The sequence below is a fragment of the Ascidiella aspersa genome, chromosome 1 (genome assembly GCF_963924565.1).
Source record: "Ascidiella aspersa chromosome 1, kaAscAspe10.2, whole genome shotgun sequence".
In the NCBI taxonomy this organism is placed as follows: domain Eukaryota; kingdom Metazoa; phylum Chordata; class Ascidiacea; order Phlebobranchia; family Ascidiidae; genus Ascidiella; species Ascidiella aspersa.
Window position 1 is genome coordinate 34,633,171 of NC_139447.1, and position 5,000 is coordinate 34,638,170.

A 5,000-nucleotide genomic window follows, 5' to 3' on the forward strand; every position below is an offset into this window, starting at 1 on the left:
ATGAAAACGCCAAATGATTGTTATTGTCTTAAACAAATGCTAAAACGTCCCTGAGTGGGCTCGAACCACCAACCTTTCGGTTAACAGCCGAACGCGCTAACCGATTGCGCCACAGAGACACGAAAGTGGTAATTATGAAAACGCCAAAAGATTGTTATTGTCTTAAACAAATGCTAAAACGTCCCTGGGTGGGCTCGAACCACCAACCTTTCGGTTAACAGCCGAACGCGCTAACCGATTGCGCCACAGAGACTCGTTAACGTTATTTGTAAAAACGCCAAAAGATTGTTATTGTCTTGAACAAATGCTAAAACGTCCCTGGGTGGGCTCGAACCACCAACCTTTCGGTTAACAGCCGAACGCGCTAACCGATTGCGCCATAGAGACACGAAAGTGGTAATTATGAAAACTCAAAAAGATTGTTATTGTCTTAAACAAATGCTAAAACGTGCCTGGGTGGGCTCGAACCTCCAACCTTTCGGTTAACAGCCGAACGCCCTAACCGATTGCGCCACAGAGACACGTTAACGGTATTTGTAAAAACGCCAAAAGATTGTTATTGTCTTAAACAAATACTAAAACGTCCCTGGGTGGGCTCGAACCACCAACCTTTCGGTTAACAGCCGAACGCGGTAACCGATTGCGCCACAGAGACACGTAAGTGGTAATTATGAAAACGCCAAAACATTGTTATTGTTTTGAACAAATGCAAAAACGTCCCTGGGTGGGTTCGAACCACCAACCTTTCGGTTAACAGCCGAACGCGCTAACCGATTGCGCCACAGAGACACGTAAGTGGCAATTATGAAAACGCCAAAACATTGTTATTGTTTTGAACAAATGCAAAAACGTCCCTGGGTGGGTTCGAACCACCAACCTTTCGGTTAACAGCCGAACGCGCTAACCGATTGCGCCACAGAGACACGTAAGTGGCAATTATGAAAACGCCAAAACATTGTTATTGTTTTGAACAAATGCAAAAACGTCCCTGGGTGGGTTCGAACCACCAACCTTTCGGTTAACAGCCGAACGCGCTAACCGATTGCGCCACAGAGACACGTAAGTGGTAATTATGAAAACGCCAAAACATTGTTATTGTTTTGAACAAATGCAAAAACGTCCCTGGGTGGGTTCGAACCACCAACCTTTCGGTTAACAGCCGAACGCGCTAACCGATTGCGCCACAGAGACACGTAAGTGGCAATTATGAAAACGCCAAAAGATTGTTATTGTCTTAAACAAATGCTAAAACGTGCCTGGGTGGGCTCGAACCACCAACCTTTCGGTTAACAGCCGAACGCGCTAACCGATTGCGCCACAGAGACATGTTAACGGTATTTGTAAAAACACCAAAAGATTGTTATTGTCTTGAACAAATGCTAAAACTTCCATGGGTGGGCTCGAACCGCCAACCTTTCGGTTAACAGCCGAACGCGCTAACCGATTGCGCCACAGAGACACGTTAACGGTATTTGTAATAACGCCAAAAGATTGTTATTGTCTTAAACAAATGCTAAAACGTCCATGGGTGGGCTCGAACCACCAACCTTTCGGTTAACAGCCGAACGAGCTAACCGATTGCGCCACAGAGACACGTTAACGGTATTTGTAATAACGCCAAAAGATTGTTATTGTCTTAAACAAATGCTAAAACGTCCCTGGGTGGGCTCGAACCACCAACCTTTCGGTTAACAGCCGAACGCGCTAACCGATTGCGCCACAGAGACACGTAAGTGGTAATTATGAAAACGCCAAAAGATTGTTATTGTCTTGAACAAATGCTAAAACGTCCCTGGGTGGGGTCGAACCACCAACCTTTCGGTTAACAGCCGAACGCGCTAACCGATTGCGCCACAGAGACACGTAAGTGGTAATTATAAAAACGCCAAAAGATTTTTATTGTCTTGAACAAATGCTAAAACGTCCCTGGGTGGGCTCGAACCACCAACCTTTCGGTTAACAGCCAAACGCGCTAACCGATTGCGCCACAGAGACACGTAAGATAATTATGAAAACGCCAAAAGATTGTTATTGTCTTGAACAAACGTTAAAACGTCGCTGGGTGGGCTCGAACCACCAACCTTTCGGTTAACAGCCGAACGCGCTAAACGATTGCGCCACAGAGACACGTTAACGGTATTTGTAAAAACGTCAAAAGATTGTTATTGTCTTGAACAAATGCTAAAACCTGCCTGGGTGGGCTCGAACCACCAACCTTTCGGTTAACAGCCGAACGCGCTAACCGATTGCGCCACAGAGACACGTAGGTGGCAATTATGAAAACGCCAAAAGATTGTTATTCTCTTAAACAAATGCTAAAAGGTCCCAGGGTGGGCTCGAACCACCAACCTTTCGGTTAACAGCCGAACGCGCTAACCGATTGCGCCACAGAGACACGTTAACGGTATTTGTAAAAACGCCAAAAGATTGTTATTGTCTTGAACAAATGCTAAAACGTCCCTGGGTGGGCTCGAACCACCAACCTTTCTGTTAACAGCCGAACGCGCTAACCGATTGCGCCACAGAGACACGAAAGTGGTAATTATGAAAACGCCAAAAGATTGTTATTGTCTTAAACAAATGCTAAAATGTCCCTGGGTGGGCTCGAACCACCAACCTTTCGGTTAACAGCCGAACGCGCTAACCGATTGCGCCACAGAGACACGTTAACGGTATTTGTAAAAACGCCAAAAGATTGTTATTGTCTTGAACAAATGCTAAAACGTCCCTGGGTGGGCTCGAACCACCAACCTTTCGGTTAACAGCCGAACGCGCTAACCGATTGCGCCACAGAGACAGGTAAGTGGCAATTATGAAAACGCCAAATGATTGTTATTGTCTTGAACAAATGCTAAAACGTCCCTGGGTGGGCTCGAACCACCAACCTTTCGGTTAACAGCCGAACGCGCTAACCGATTGCGCCACAGAGACACGAAAGTGGTAATTATGAAAACGCCAAATGATTGTTATTGTCTTGAACAAATGCTAAAACGTCCCTGGGTGGGCTCGAACCACCAACCTTTCGGTTAACAGCCGAACGCGCTAACCGATTGCGCCACAGAGACACGTTAACGGTATTTTTGATAACGCCAAAAGATTGTTATTGTCTTGAAAAAATGCTAAAACGTCCCTGGGTGGGCTCAAACCACCAACCTTTCGGTTAACAGCCGAACGCGCTAACCGATTGCGCCACAGAGACACGTAAGTGGTAATTATGAAAACGCCAAAAGATGGTTATTGTCTTAAACAAATGCTAAAACGTCCCTGGGTGGGCTCGAACCACCAACCTTTCGGTTAACAGCCGAACGCGCTAACCGATTGCGCCACAGAGACACGTTAACGGTATTTGTAAAAACGCCAAAAGATTGTTATTGTCTTGAACAAATGCTAAAACGTCCCTGGGTGGGCTCGAACCACCAACCTTTCGGTTAACAGCCGAACGCGCTAACCGATTGCGCCACAGAGACACGTAAGTGGTAATTATCAAAACGCCAAAAGATTGTTATTGTCTTGAACAAATGCTAAAACGTCCCTGGGTGGGCTCGAACCACCAACCTTTCGGTTAACAGCCGAACGCGCTAACCGATTGCGCCACAGAGACATGTTAACGGTATTTGTAAAAACGCCAAAAGATTGTTATTATCTTAAACAAATGCTAAAACGTCCCTGGGTCGGCTCGAACCACCAACCTTTCGGTTAACAGCCGAACGCGCTAACCGATTGCGCCACAGAGACATGTTAACGGTATTTGTAAAAACGCCAAAAGATTGTTATTGTCTTAAACAAATGCTAAAACGTCCCTGGGTGGGCTCGAACCACCAACCTTTCGGTTAACAGCCGAACGCGCTAACCGATTGCGCCACAGAGACACGAAAGTGGTAATTATGAAAACGCCAAAAGATTGTTATTGTCTTGAACAAATGCTAAAACGTCCCTGGGTGGGCTCGAACCACCAAGCTTTCGGTTAACAGCCGAACGCGCTAACCGATTGCGCCACAGAGACACGTTAACGGTATTTGTAAAAACGCCAAAAGATTGTTATTGTCTTGAACAAATGCTAAAACGTCCCTGGGTGGGCTCGAACCACCAACCTTTCGGTTAACAGCCGAACGCGCTAACCGATTGCGCCACAGAGACACGAAAGTGGTAATTATGAAAACGCCAAAAGATTGTTATTGTCTTGAACAAATGCTAAAACGTCCCTGGGTGGGCTCGAACCACCAACCTTTCGGTTAACAGCCGAACGCGCTTAACGATTGCGCCACAGATACACTTAAGATTATTATGAAAACGCCAAAAGATTGTTATAGTCTTGAACAAATGCTAAAACGTCCCTGGGTGGGCTCGATCCACCAACCTTTCCGTTAACAGCCGAACGCGCTAACCGATTGCGCCACAGAGACACGTTAACGGTATTTGTAAAAACGCCAAAAGATTGTTATTGTCTTGAAAAAATGCTAAAACGTCCCTGGGTGGGCTCGAACCACGAACCTTTCGGTTAACAGCCGAACGCGCTAACCGATTGCGCCACAGAGACACGAAAGTGGTAATTATGAAAACGCCAAATGATTGTTATTGTCTTAAACAAATGCTAAAACGTCCCTGAGTGGGCTCGAACCACCAACCTTTCGGTTAACAGCCGAACGCGCTAACCGATTGCGCCACAGAGACACGAAAGTGGTAATTATGAAAACGCCAAAAGATTGTTATTGTCTTAAACAAATGCTAAAACGTCCCTGGGTGGGCTCGAACCACCAACCTTTCGGTTAACAGCCGAACGCGCTAACCGATTGCGCCACAGAGACTCGTTAACGTTATTTGTAAAAACGCCAAAAGATTGTTATTGTCTTGAACAAATGCTAAAACGTCCCTGGTTGGGCTCGAACCACCAACCTTTCGGTTAACAGCCGAACGCGCTAACCGATTGCGCCATAGAGACACGAAAGTGGTAATTATGAAAACTCAAAAAGATTGTTATTGTCTTAAACAAATGCTAAAAC

The 5,000-nt window shown here is 45.8% G+C and overlaps 1 protein-coding gene and 29 non-coding genes across 30 annotated transcripts in view; 1 reads left to right on the top strand and 29 right to left on the bottom strand.

The window, feature by feature from the left end:
* Window positions 1–5,000, top strand: part of LOC146169949 (MAM and LDL-receptor class A domain-containing protein 2-like) — a 99,243-nt gene that overhangs the window by 22,355 nt on the left and 71,888 nt on the right. The window lies entirely within an intron of this gene.
* Window positions 46–119, bottom strand: Trnan-guu (transfer RNA asparagine (anticodon GUU)). Its single transcript has one exon. It is a non-coding gene; the product is annotated as a tRNA-Asn (tRNA).
* On the bottom strand, window positions 180–253 carry Trnan-guu (transfer RNA asparagine (anticodon GUU)). Its single transcript has one exon. It is a non-coding gene; the product is annotated as a tRNA-Asn (tRNA).
* On the bottom strand, window positions 314–387 carry Trnan-guu (transfer RNA asparagine (anticodon GUU)). The gene has a single exon. It is a non-coding gene; the product is annotated as a tRNA-Asn (tRNA).
* Window positions 582–655, bottom strand: Trnan-guu (transfer RNA asparagine (anticodon GUU)). Its single transcript has one exon. It is a non-coding gene; the product is annotated as a tRNA-Asn (tRNA).
* On the bottom strand, window positions 716–789 carry Trnan-guu (transfer RNA asparagine (anticodon GUU)). The gene has a single exon. It is a non-coding gene; the product is annotated as a tRNA-Asn (tRNA).
* Window positions 850–923, bottom strand: Trnan-guu (transfer RNA asparagine (anticodon GUU)). Its single transcript has one exon. It is a non-coding gene; the product is annotated as a tRNA-Asn (tRNA).
* Trnan-guu (transfer RNA asparagine (anticodon GUU)) lies at window positions 984–1,057 on the bottom strand. The gene has a single exon. It is a non-coding gene; the product is annotated as a tRNA-Asn (tRNA).
* Window positions 1,118–1,191, bottom strand: Trnan-guu (transfer RNA asparagine (anticodon GUU)). The gene has a single exon. It is a non-coding gene; the product is annotated as a tRNA-Asn (tRNA).
* Trnan-guu (transfer RNA asparagine (anticodon GUU)) lies at window positions 1,252–1,325 on the bottom strand. Its single transcript has one exon. It is a non-coding gene; the product is annotated as a tRNA-Asn (tRNA).
* Trnan-guu (transfer RNA asparagine (anticodon GUU)) lies at window positions 1,654–1,727 on the bottom strand. Its single transcript has one exon. It is a non-coding gene; the product is annotated as a tRNA-Asn (tRNA).
* On the bottom strand, window positions 1,788–1,861 carry Trnan-guu (transfer RNA asparagine (anticodon GUU)). The gene has a single exon. It is a non-coding gene; the product is annotated as a tRNA-Asn (tRNA).
* On the bottom strand, window positions 1,922–1,995 carry Trnan-guu (transfer RNA asparagine (anticodon GUU)). Its single transcript has one exon. It is a non-coding gene; the product is annotated as a tRNA-Asn (tRNA).
* On the bottom strand, window positions 2,322–2,395 carry Trnan-guu (transfer RNA asparagine (anticodon GUU)). The gene has a single exon. It is a non-coding gene; the product is annotated as a tRNA-Asn (tRNA).
* Window positions 2,456–2,529, bottom strand: Trnan-guu (transfer RNA asparagine (anticodon GUU)). Its single transcript has one exon. It is a non-coding gene; the product is annotated as a tRNA-Asn (tRNA).
* On the bottom strand, window positions 2,590–2,663 carry Trnan-guu (transfer RNA asparagine (anticodon GUU)). The gene has a single exon. It is a non-coding gene; the product is annotated as a tRNA-Asn (tRNA).
* Trnan-guu (transfer RNA asparagine (anticodon GUU)) lies at window positions 2,724–2,797 on the bottom strand. Its single transcript has one exon. It is a non-coding gene; the product is annotated as a tRNA-Asn (tRNA).
* Window positions 2,858–2,931, bottom strand: Trnan-guu (transfer RNA asparagine (anticodon GUU)). Its single transcript has one exon. It is a non-coding gene; the product is annotated as a tRNA-Asn (tRNA).
* Window positions 2,992–3,065, bottom strand: Trnan-guu (transfer RNA asparagine (anticodon GUU)). The gene has a single exon. It is a non-coding gene; the product is annotated as a tRNA-Asn (tRNA).
* Trnan-guu (transfer RNA asparagine (anticodon GUU)) lies at window positions 3,126–3,199 on the bottom strand. The gene has a single exon. It is a non-coding gene; the product is annotated as a tRNA-Asn (tRNA).
* Trnan-guu (transfer RNA asparagine (anticodon GUU)) lies at window positions 3,260–3,333 on the bottom strand. Its single transcript has one exon. It is a non-coding gene; the product is annotated as a tRNA-Asn (tRNA).
* Trnan-guu (transfer RNA asparagine (anticodon GUU)) lies at window positions 3,394–3,467 on the bottom strand. The gene has a single exon. It is a non-coding gene; the product is annotated as a tRNA-Asn (tRNA).
* Trnan-guu (transfer RNA asparagine (anticodon GUU)) lies at window positions 3,528–3,601 on the bottom strand. Its single transcript has one exon. It is a non-coding gene; the product is annotated as a tRNA-Asn (tRNA).
* On the bottom strand, window positions 3,662–3,735 carry Trnan-guu (transfer RNA asparagine (anticodon GUU)). The gene has a single exon. It is a non-coding gene; the product is annotated as a tRNA-Asn (tRNA).
* Trnan-guu (transfer RNA asparagine (anticodon GUU)) lies at window positions 3,796–3,869 on the bottom strand. Its single transcript has one exon. It is a non-coding gene; the product is annotated as a tRNA-Asn (tRNA).
* Window positions 3,930–4,003, bottom strand: Trnan-guu (transfer RNA asparagine (anticodon GUU)). Its single transcript has one exon. It is a non-coding gene; the product is annotated as a tRNA-Asn (tRNA).
* On the bottom strand, window positions 4,064–4,137 carry Trnan-guu (transfer RNA asparagine (anticodon GUU)). The gene has a single exon. It is a non-coding gene; the product is annotated as a tRNA-Asn (tRNA).
* Trnan-guu (transfer RNA asparagine (anticodon GUU)) lies at window positions 4,464–4,537 on the bottom strand. The gene has a single exon. It is a non-coding gene; the product is annotated as a tRNA-Asn (tRNA).
* On the bottom strand, window positions 4,598–4,671 carry Trnan-guu (transfer RNA asparagine (anticodon GUU)). Its single transcript has one exon. It is a non-coding gene; the product is annotated as a tRNA-Asn (tRNA).
* Trnan-guu (transfer RNA asparagine (anticodon GUU)) lies at window positions 4,732–4,805 on the bottom strand. Its single transcript has one exon. It is a non-coding gene; the product is annotated as a tRNA-Asn (tRNA).